This window comes from Ranitomeya imitator, chromosome 2, assembly GCF_032444005.1.
Source record: "Ranitomeya imitator isolate aRanImi1 chromosome 2, aRanImi1.pri, whole genome shotgun sequence".
Taxonomy (NCBI): domain Eukaryota; kingdom Metazoa; phylum Chordata; class Amphibia; order Anura; family Dendrobatidae; genus Ranitomeya; species Ranitomeya imitator.
Genome location: NC_091283.1, coordinates 339,773,978 through 339,785,114, shown reverse-complemented (window position 1 = coordinate 339,785,114; position 11,137 = coordinate 339,773,978).

The following is an 11,137-nucleotide window of genomic DNA, read 5'->3' as shown; positions in this document are numbered from 1 at the left end:
ACAATGTCCACAAAATAATTACCTTTTATTGTTTTATTAACAGAACACAGTCTAACCTCACAGAGAGGGAAACCGGATCAGAATCTGACCCTCTCATAGATCCTGTAAGTGTGGAGGAAGAGGTTGCAGGACCATCTTTGGCTTCATCAGCATCCATCCTTGAGGACCCATCAGCATCATCATCACTGCAGGCATCAGCAAGTGAGGAAAATGCTGCACCACCACCCTCAGCAGCACATGATGCGGAAAGGCTTGAGGAACATGGCCAAAGTAGCAGCCCTACAGGCCCACTGGTGTCATCCCCACAGGCAGCTGGGCCTTTACGGAGATCCTGCCAAAGGAGAGAGCTGGAAGCCAGAAGAAGTGATGTTGATGCTGGGGTCCTCAATTATTTGGCCAGGGCAGCCACGGATGATGGCGAGGAGGCCTTTGCCCGCAGCCTTGCCCGTTACCTTAGACCCCTTCCCTGTGAGGTGAGGCTACGTGTGAGACGGTGTATGCAAATCCTGATTGATTTAAGCACCCCTCCAAATAACCCCTATGAGGTTTTTGAATATCTGGAGCGAAGGCAGCTTGGCCAAACCAACCTCTTGCGCCTTCAATTCCCTCAACAGGAGCACAATCAATCAGGATTTGCAGCACCTACTCCACGTATGCCTCCACTTCAACCCCTCCCACCCCAAAATCTACAAAGGCCATCAGACTACCAAATGGCAGGCTACAACCCCCTATCCCAATATGGCCACTTCTCCAGACCCAGTGATGTTGGCTGGTCCCAACCTGGGTTTGGACAACATGGCCATTTTGGGTTGGGGTATGATGCAAGGCATTCTGTACGTCAGCATGATGCACAGAGCCAATTGGCTTATGGTCACCACACATCTGGCCAATATGGACAAGGCCAGTATTCTGGGCCACAAGCCACTGCATCCTCACAGGATGAACTCCCATCGGCCCAACAAAGGCCCCCTGACCAGGACCCAGAGCTGTCAACATCTCCCCCACCAACTTAGGGTGGTTTCACACTTGCGTTTTTGTCTGCAGCGTTTTTTTTTTCAAAAAAAGGCATGCGTTTTTTCCCCCTATATTTAACATTGAAAACGCATGCGTTTTTGTTTGTACGCATTTGGTCGCGTTTTGCAACGCATGCATTTTTTTACTGCATGCGTTCATTTTCAGAAATGCAACTTGTAGTATTTTTGAGAGACGTTTTTTGGACCAAAAAAAACGCATACGTTTTCATGCATTTTTTTTGGGTCAAAAAATACATTGGAGTCAATGGGGACGCATGCGTTTTTTTGTGCATGCGTTTTTTTGCGTTAAAAACGCATGCGTTTTTATATTAAAAAAACAGAAAACACACTGATATGCCACCCCCCAACATAAAGGTGATAAAGGGATCCTAACCCTAACCCTACCCCTAACCCTAAGGGATCCTAACCCTACCCCTAACCCTACCCCTAACCCTACCCCTAACCTTAACCCTAAGGGATCCTAACCATAACCCTACCCCTAACCCTACCCCTAACCCTAAGGGATCCTAACCCTACCCCTAACCCTACCCCTAACCCTACCCCTAACCTTAACCCTAAGGGATCCTAACCATAACCCTACCCCTTACCCTACCCCTAACCTTAACCCTAAGGGATCCTAACCATAACCCTACCCCTAACCCTACCCCTAACCCCTTAGGGTTATGGTTAGGATCCCTTAGGGTTAAGGTTAGGGGTAGGGTTAGGGGTAGGGGTAGGGTTAGGATCCCTTAGGGTTAGAGGTAGGGTTAGGGTTAGGGGTAGGGTTAGGATCCCTTTAGGGTTAGGGTTAGCGGTAGGGTTAGGGTTAGGATCCCTTTAGGGTTAGGGTTATGATCCCTAACCCTAACCCTAACTATTTCTGTTTATAGTGGGTTTTTTACTTTATTTTGATGATTGGCAGCTGTCACACATTTCTCAGCATGCGTTTAAAAACGCAAACGCATGAAAAAACGCATGTAAACGCGTCAAAACGCCGTGTTTTTTTCACCACATGCAAAAACGCATGCGTCAAAAAAATGCAGCGTTTGCACGCGTTTACATGCGTTTTTTTTGCATTTTTTACCGCAAAAACGCACCCCAAAAAAACGCAAATGTGAAACCAGCCTTACAGGGATCTGTAATAGTTTTGTTTTTTTTCTGGTTTATTTTGTTTTTATTTTGGTAGCTGGCTACCATGTTAATTTTGTGTTTGACCACCATTTCCACTTTGTCGTGGATCCTTGTTAGAAAGCAACCCATAAAAAAGGGTTATACAAACCATATGCCTAAAATATGGTGTAAAGATAAAAAAAACAAGGGTTCCTATGTTAGTAAAAAGTTATCACCAAAGCCAATTGATGTTTGTGGATTAATCATTTTTGCATCACACACATATTCAGAAAACATAAACATATGGTCAGTAAGGAAACAAAACACACACAGTACTGTTTCAGTGGATGAAAATAGTATATTTCCCAAACATATCTTTAAAATAATGAAATCACAACTGAGAAACAGCTTAATCTTGCCAGGGAGTAGAACCCTGAGGAGAAACAAAATAATTGGTCAATACATCCCTAACTTTTATGCCAGAAAGGGGACGGCGCGGAGGAGGGCCATGTGGTGTTGGCCTAATTACACTACGCAACATGTGTTCATCATTACCATCTGAGAAGCAATCATGTATGCCGGTATAGTTGTGCAAAATTACTGATGCTTTGATTACTTCATTTACTGTAGCCTCACTGAGCTGTATGGCAGTCTGTAGGACACGCCATTTGGCCACCAGAATACCAAAGGCGCACTCAACCAGTCTCCGCGCCCTAGAAAGGTGCAAATTAGATATCCTCCGACGGTGGTCCAGGTTGCGCCGGGGATAAGGCCTCATGACGTGTCTGGTGAGTTGGAAGGCCTCATCTCCAACCAAAAAAAAAGGCAGTGCTTCTGCAGTGGAGCCTGGGAGTTGTTGTGGTGGTGGGAGGTCTAACTGGTTGTCACGTAGCCGCCGACCCATTATAGACGAATTGAAGACCCTAGAGTCTCCAGTTCGGCCACAGGCCCCAATGTCTACAATTATAAACCTGTAGTTACTGTCAACTACAGCTAACAGAACTACAGAGAAAAACTGCTTATAGTTGTAGAATTGGGAGCCAGAGTTCGGCGGCTTACGTACCCTAATATGTTTCCCATCCACCGCTCCAATGCAGTTTGGGAAGTCACAATTGACCTGGAACCCACGCGCTATTTTGAGCCAATCAGCCTGTTTTGGCTCAGGCATCACAAGGTCCTTAAGTCTATCCCATATTTGGCGACAGGTTAACCGCACAATGCCAGAAATGGTGGAGCGGCCAATCAAAAATTCAAGGTGGAGACCCGCAAAGGACAATCCAGTGGACAGAAATCTGTAAGTGAAAAAAAACAAAAAAATCAGGTCTGTTTCAAGAGTGAACACAAAACATGAATAAGCACAATCATATTTGCATTTGTTGCTAGATTAACGCTGGAAAGGGAAAAATGTCCTTAAGGGGCTTAAATATAACAGTTACGTCACTTTGTCACATCTGCTTGGGACATAATGTACACATATTCCGGCAAAAAAAACAGATTAAAACCAAAAAAAGGAAAAAAAAAAAAGATCATCAACATACAGTATGTGAGGATGTAGAATACATACCGTAACGTGAGGAGAAGACGCTCCTCAGCGGAGATAGCTTTGCGCAGCCTTGTGTCCTGAAATGTTATTCCTGGGCGTAATATCTCCAACAATCTGTCAAATGTTTGGATTGTCATGCGACAGTAGAGATAAAACTTTTCAGGATGTTCCCGCAGAGCTTTATATAGCCGATGAAAATGGCCTTTAGTGAGGCGTTTAGTCAGAAGAGGATGCACCCACATTCTTCTGCTCCTCCTTCGCGGATCCACAATCACAGGGTATGGGTGCCCAAACCGACGAGACAATAGCCAGTTAAACAAAACCCGCTGCGTTGGGGTGAACTGCAGGTGGTCAGACATGGTACAAATGTTACCACAACACTCCAACAGTTGACAAACCACAAAATGACGATATGGGAGTGAGCCACCTGTTGTAGAGGCCTTAAATAGGGTTGATGAGGGTAATTTAAATCAATTTCAGCCGCCAAAACCGTTAAATGTCCATTTTGTCAGGTTGTGTGAAAAATACGCATTACGGTGGGCATACGGATTACATACGCAACATTACATGCGCAAAATACGCGACCACACCTTGCCTACGGAGTTCTTACGGATCACCGTATTTCTAATTTTGAGGCGTATTACGGCCGTAAAATACGGACCGTATTTTTCAACACTGAGTGTGAGGCCGGCCTTATAGTGACCCGGTTTGTTTTGACTGTTCTGCTGCCACCTAGTGGTGGCCTCGCTGCTGCATTGCAGGTCTGGTCCTGCTGTGTGCAGTCCTCCCTCCACTCTATTGCCACCTAGTGGAGCTTGCAATTACCTGTATTGCAGCAGTGTGACACATCAACTGCAAAAAACATCTGACTGCTGTGCTTGCCAGCAAGGGTTTTGCCACCAAGAATTAAGTCTTGTTTGCCAGAGGGATCAAATACTTATTTCTCACTGCAACATGCAAATAAATTTATATAATTTAAACAATGTGATTTTTTGGATTTTACTTTTGATATTCTATCAATGTTAAAATTAATTTAACCTTAACCCCTTTCTGCCATCTGACGTACGATCCCGTCCATGTGACCTGGGCCTTACTTCCCATGGACGGAAGTATGTCACGTGTGATCAGCCGCGCTCACGGCCGGGTGTCAGCTGATTCTAACAGTTGACACCCGGCACTAAGCGCCGGGAGCGGTGACAGACTGCTCCCGTCACTTTAACCCCCAGAACACTGCGATCAAATAAGATCGCACTGTTCCGATGGCATAGAGAAGCATCGCTCAGGGAGAGGGCTCTCTGCGTGCTTTCCTGAGACCCTCAGAACGCAATGTGATTGCGTTGTTCTGAGGTTCTCCCTGCCTGCAGACCTCCAGATCCAAGATGGCCGTGGGGCTCCTTCCGAGTCCTGCAGGGAGGTGGCTTCTCAGTGCCTGCTGAGAGCAGGCGCCAGCAAACCTGCTGCACTGCCTGTCAGATCGCTGATCTAACACAATGCTGTGCAAAGTGTCAGAACAGCGATCTGACTTTATACAGTGATGTCCCACCCTGGAACATTGTAAAAAAGTTTTAAAAAAATATTATACTGAGTAAAAATATATTTTTTTAAATTCCTAAATAAAGAAAAAAAATGTTGTTCCAATAAATACATTTATGTAAATAAAAAAATAAATAAAAGTACACATATTTAGTATCACCGCGTCCGTAACGACCCGACCTATAAAACTGTCCCACTAGTTAACCCCTTCAGTGAACATCGTAAGGCTACTTTCACACATCAGGCTTTTTGTTTCAGGCACAATCCGGCAATTTTAGGAAAAAACGGATCCGTTTTTTTTACGCCGGGTCTGTTTTTTTTTTCCGATAGAGTTGTATTAGCGCCGGATTGTGCCTGATGGCCAGACATTTCATCCGTTTTTTTCCAGATCTTTCCAAATACTGATCCACAGCAAATAGATCCACAGCAACGTTTTTTTTTGTCCGGCGAAAAAAACGCACAGTGACGGAAGCAGACAAAAACACTTGAAACGGAGGTGTGAAACAATGAATCTGGCATCCAGATCCAGTTGTCAAAGCATTTTGCATACATATCATGCACATTTTCCGTTCTGGTCTCTCTCTCTATCTCTCTCTCTCTTCCCTGAAACAGGAAGTCAAAAATCAATGCGCATTAAAGAAGGCCGGATCCAGCTAAAAAACGGATCCGGCGCATCAGTTTTTCACAATTTGGGCCGGATCCGTTTTTTTTACAAATTGTCCGGATTTAGCCTGAAAACAAAAAACTGATGTGTGAAACTAGCCTAAAAAAAAAAAAAAAAAAAAAGGCAAAAAACAATGCTTTATCATCATACTGCTGAACAAAAAGTGGAATGACACGCGATCAAAAAGATGGATATAAATAAACATGGTACAGCTGAAAACGTCATCTTGTTCCGCAAAAAACGAGCCGCCGTACACGGTCATCAACAAAAAAAAAGGTACAGCCCTCAGAATAAAGCGATGCAAAAATAATTATTTTTTATATAAAAGTTTTATTGCATAAAAGTGCCAAAACATAAAAAAAAGATATGAGGTATCGCAGCAATCGTGCTGACCCAAAGAATAAAACTGCTTTATCAATTTTACCACACGCGGGACTTTATAAACGCCCCCCCCCCCAAAAAAAAAAAGAAATTTATGAATTGCTGGTTTTTGTTCAATCTGCCTCCCAAAAATCGTAATAAAAAGCGATCACTAAATGTCATGTGCCCAAAAATGGTACCAATAAAAATGTCAACTCATCCCACAAAAAACAAGAGCTCACATGACTCTGTGGGCCAAAATATGGAAAAATTATAGCTCTCAAAATGTGTTGATGCAAAAATTTTTTGCAATAAAAATCATCTTTTAGCGTGTGATCGCTGCCAAACAAAAGTCCGCTATAAATAGTAAATCAAGTCCCCCTTTATCACCCTCTTAGTTAGGGAAAATATAATACATTTTTTTAAATTTATTTCCATTTTCCCATTAGGGTTAGTTGGGGCAAAAGTTAGGGTTGGGGCTAAAGTTAGGGTTGGTGTTAAAGTTAGGGTTGGGGCTTGAGTTAGGATTAGGGTCTGGGCTAAAGCTAGGGTTGTGGCTAAAGTAAGGGTTTGGATTAGGGTTAGGGTTGAGATTAGGGGTGTGTTAGAGTTAAGTTTGTTGATAGGGTTATGGTTTGGGCTGGGATTAGGGCTAAGGGTGTGTTGGGGTTAGGGTTGGAGTTAGAATTAGGGGATTTCCACTGTTAAGGCACATCAGGGGCTCTCCAAACGCAACATGGCGTCCGATCTCAATTCAAGCCAATTCTGTGTTGAAAAAGTCAAATGGTGCTCCTTCCCTTCCGAGCTCTACTGTGTGCCCAGTGATATACCCCCACATATGGGGTATCGGTGTACTTGGGACAAATTGGACAACTTTTTGGGACAATTTCTCCTGTTAACCTTGTAAAAATAAAAAATTGGGGGCGAAAAGATCATTTTTGTGAAAACAATATGATTTTTTATTTTTACGGCTCTACGTTATAAACTTCTGTGAAGCAGTTGAGGGTTCAAAGTGCTCACCACACATCTAGATAGGTTCCTTAGTGGGTGTACTTTCCAAATAGGGTCACTTGTTGGGGGGTTTCCACTGTTTAGGCACACCAGGGTCTTGCCAAGCGCAACATGGCGTCTGATCTCAATTCCAGCCAATTTTAGTTTGAAAAAGTCAAACAGCGCTCCTTCCCTTCCGCGCTCAGCTATGCGCCCAAATAGTGGTTAACTCCCACATATGGGGTATCAGTGTACTCAAGACAAATCTGACATTTGGGGTCCAATTTCTCCTGTTACTCTTGGTAAAATAAAAAAAAAATCGGTTCTGAAGTACATTTTTTGTGGAAAAAAAAAATGTTAAATGTTCATTTTTTATAAACATTCCAAAAATTCCTGTGAAGCACCTGAAGGGTTAATAAACTTCTTGAATGTGGTTTTGAGCACCGTGAGGGGTGCAGTTTTTAGAATGGTGTCACTTTTGGGTATTTTCTATCATATAGACCCCTCACTGTGACTTCAAATGTGATGTGGTCCCTAAAGAAAATGGTGGTGTAAAAATGAGAAATCACTTGTCAACTTTTAACCCTTATAACTCCCTATCAAAAAACATTTTGGTTACAAAACTGTGCTGATGTAAAGTAGACATGTGGGAAATGTTAACTATTAAGTATTTTGTGTGACATATCTCTGTGATTCAAGGGCATGAAAATTCAAAGTTGGAAAATTGCGAAATTTTTTAACATTTTCACTAAATTTCTGTTTTTTCACAAATAAACACAAGTCATATGAAATTACTTTTATCAATATAATGAAGTACAATATGTCTCGAAAAAACAGGGTCAGAATCACTGGGATCCATGGAAGCATTCCATAGTTATTATCTCATGAAGCAACAGTGGTCAGAATTGGCCTGGTCATTAACATGCAAACCACCCTTGGGGGTAAAGGGGTTAAAATTATAGACTGTCAGTGTTCATGTCTTTGTTGGTGGGCAAACTTACAAAATCACCAAGGGATCAAATACTTACTTCCCTGTGAGGATAATGTATAGTATAAGTTTTAGTTTCTCATTGCCGGGACCTATAGGGTGGGCGTTGACCCCCCTTTACTTCAGGGTTTAGCTTTTCTTTTCAATGGGTGTAGAAGAGCTTTTATTGCTTCTTGCTGCAAATTCCTGACTTTGAGCAACTTAATCCTCATGCCCCTCCCAAAATAATTTTTACGATCGCTGGTGTCGGCTCAAACCTTCCTCCAGCAGAAACTGGTCTGATCTCCTTCTTTAAAGGCAGGAAGTCCTTTGTTCCATTACAGTCAGATATTGGGCCAATGGTTTAGGCGAGGAAAATAATACGTCCAGTTTGTGAATCTCCATCGGCGGATTTATCAGCCACGGTAAGCGCGGGCTTCTAGTTCCAACAAGGACAGAGTATGGATTTCTCTGGAACTATGCATCCCATCAAGCCCAAATTTGGTCTCATTAGAACGCCAATGTTAATACAAGATGAATGCTGGGTGTGTTATGATTCTGACATGTTCTGTAGCGGAGATACAGGCATTAGACAAACTTGTGTGAAATTTAGTAAGACTGAAGAGATAGGAGGGTCTGAGGAAACCAGCCCTGTTAGTGATGTCACGAGGCTGTGGTTATTTAAGTGACTCCACTTTACCCAGCCTAGAGAGAGTCTTACCAGAGGAGCCCTCACTGCCAGTCCTGATGCATTGGGACATTTGGGAGCTCCGCCCACTAGCCTGGTTCTGCCTGCCATGATCTGAATACATGTAAGTGTTGATTTCTTATTTAATCCCTGTTATTTTTATAATTACCTTGTACATAATTTCAATTGTTTCATATTGTAACATCTTTTTATAAACACTTCCTTAATTTTAACAAAGCAAAATGCATAAAATACTAGTTTAGTTTTTCCTGCTCTAAAACGTACCCTGTCTTCTGAAAGGAATTACGCTACTGTTTTGGGTTAGCTTTGGACCCGTTTAATCGAAGCTGGTGGCAGCATACCGTGTGCTGTGCCTTTGGGAGTCGTTGTAGCGACTGCGGCATTGATAATTATTGTTCCTGCCTGAGTGGGAGTATTTATATCGCCTCGCTGCAGCGTGCCCAATAGCCAGCACACAGCTGGCAGCCTTTCTGGCGACTAATTATCCTAGGTGCTGTACCTAATCTGACCTGAGGGTAAGGGGGCGCCAGAGAGCTGCAAGTTCAAGCGGAAACCTAAAATAAGCCCCTGCTGTAAGCCAAGAGGTCTAAAGCCTTGTGTGTTTTTTCATCACCTTGTAGCAGTGGAGGGATAATTAAGATAAGCCCCCTGCACATGTGATAGCCATCTGTTGGCCTAAAGTCACCCCCGATCTGTGACGTAGGGGTGACGGGTACGGTGTGAATCGTGACATTCCTCCACTGTAGAATGATACCGTCATCCCCCGATCCCATCACAGTGTTATTGTCCCAGTATTCTCAGCAGTGTCACCTCTCCAGTCAGCAGCTCAATCATCTTGTAGCGCTGCGGAATATGTTAGCGATATATAAAAATAAAGATTATTATTATGGGAATTGGCTGCGATATCTCATGTGCAATATATTTCTAATATTAATGCCCCAGTAATGGGGAATCTCCACATCCCTCCACCGCAGAGCCGCTAGTGATGTGTCGCTCGCGAACGATCCGAGTCAAGGAGCCAGCACCTCAGTGAGAGCCGCTCTGTCTGAATCTGAATGAATCCACTGGGCGTAAAATCCTTGGGTTCAGCTCAGCAGACGTAACACCGCCCACCCGAACAAAACACCACCCATTCATCACATTAATTGGTTACTAGCGAGTGGGCAGAGTTTTTGACGTAGATGGGCGGGGTTTCGGACACCTTACGTCAGCATAAATATGTATTCAACTATTCACGTATTGTGAACACATTTTTATTAGAGATCCATTTAGGATCCAAAAGAGACAGACTGCCCATCACTACCGCACTCCACATATATGGCTGCTCTGTGCGCACAGGACCTGTGATGAGGTCACAGGAGGGGAGGAGTCAGGGGTCACATGATCAGGGGCCTCAGTGTATGCAGGACTCTGCTGTGCTGGTTGTCATGGTGCTGGATGAGGGGAAGTTTATGTGTGGGGTCAGGAGGGGTTTACAGTGTGGATGTAGCAGAGATGTGTGTATACGAGGTGTGAGGTGTACGGAGCCGTGTGGGTACGAGGTGTACGGAGCAGAGCCGTGTGTGTATGGAATGGAGCCGTGTGTGTGTACGGAGCGGAGCCATATGGGTACGAGGTGTACGGAGCAGTGCCGTGTGGGTACGAGGTGTACGGAGCGGAGCCGTGTGTGTACGAGGTGTATGGAGCGGAGCCGTGTGTGTATGAGGTGTACGGAGCGGAGCCGTGTGTGTACGAGGTGTATGCAGCAGAGCTGTGTGTGTACGAGGTGCACGGAGCGGAGCCATATGTGTACGAGGTGAACGGAGCGGAGCCCTGTGTGTCTGGAATGGAGCCGCGTGTGTACGACGTGTACGAAGCGGAGACGTGTGTACGAGGTGTATGGAGCAGAGCCGTGTGTATGCAATGTGTACGGAGTGGAGACGTGTGTGTAAGGAATGGAGCCATGTGTGTACGAGGTGTACGGAGCAGAGCCGTGTGTGTATGAGGTGTGCGGAGTGGAGCCGTGTGTGTACGAGGTGTACGGAGCGGAGCCGTGTGTGTACGAGGTGTATGCAGCAGAGCTGTGTGTGTACGAGGTGCACGGAGCGGAGCCATATGTGTACGAGGTGAACGGAGCGGAGCCCTGTGTGTCTGGAATGGAGCCGTGTGTGTACGGAGATGAGCCGCGTGTGTACGACGTGTACGGAGCGGAGACGTGTGTACGAGGTGTATGGAGCAGAGCCGTGTGTATGCAATGTGTACGGAGTGG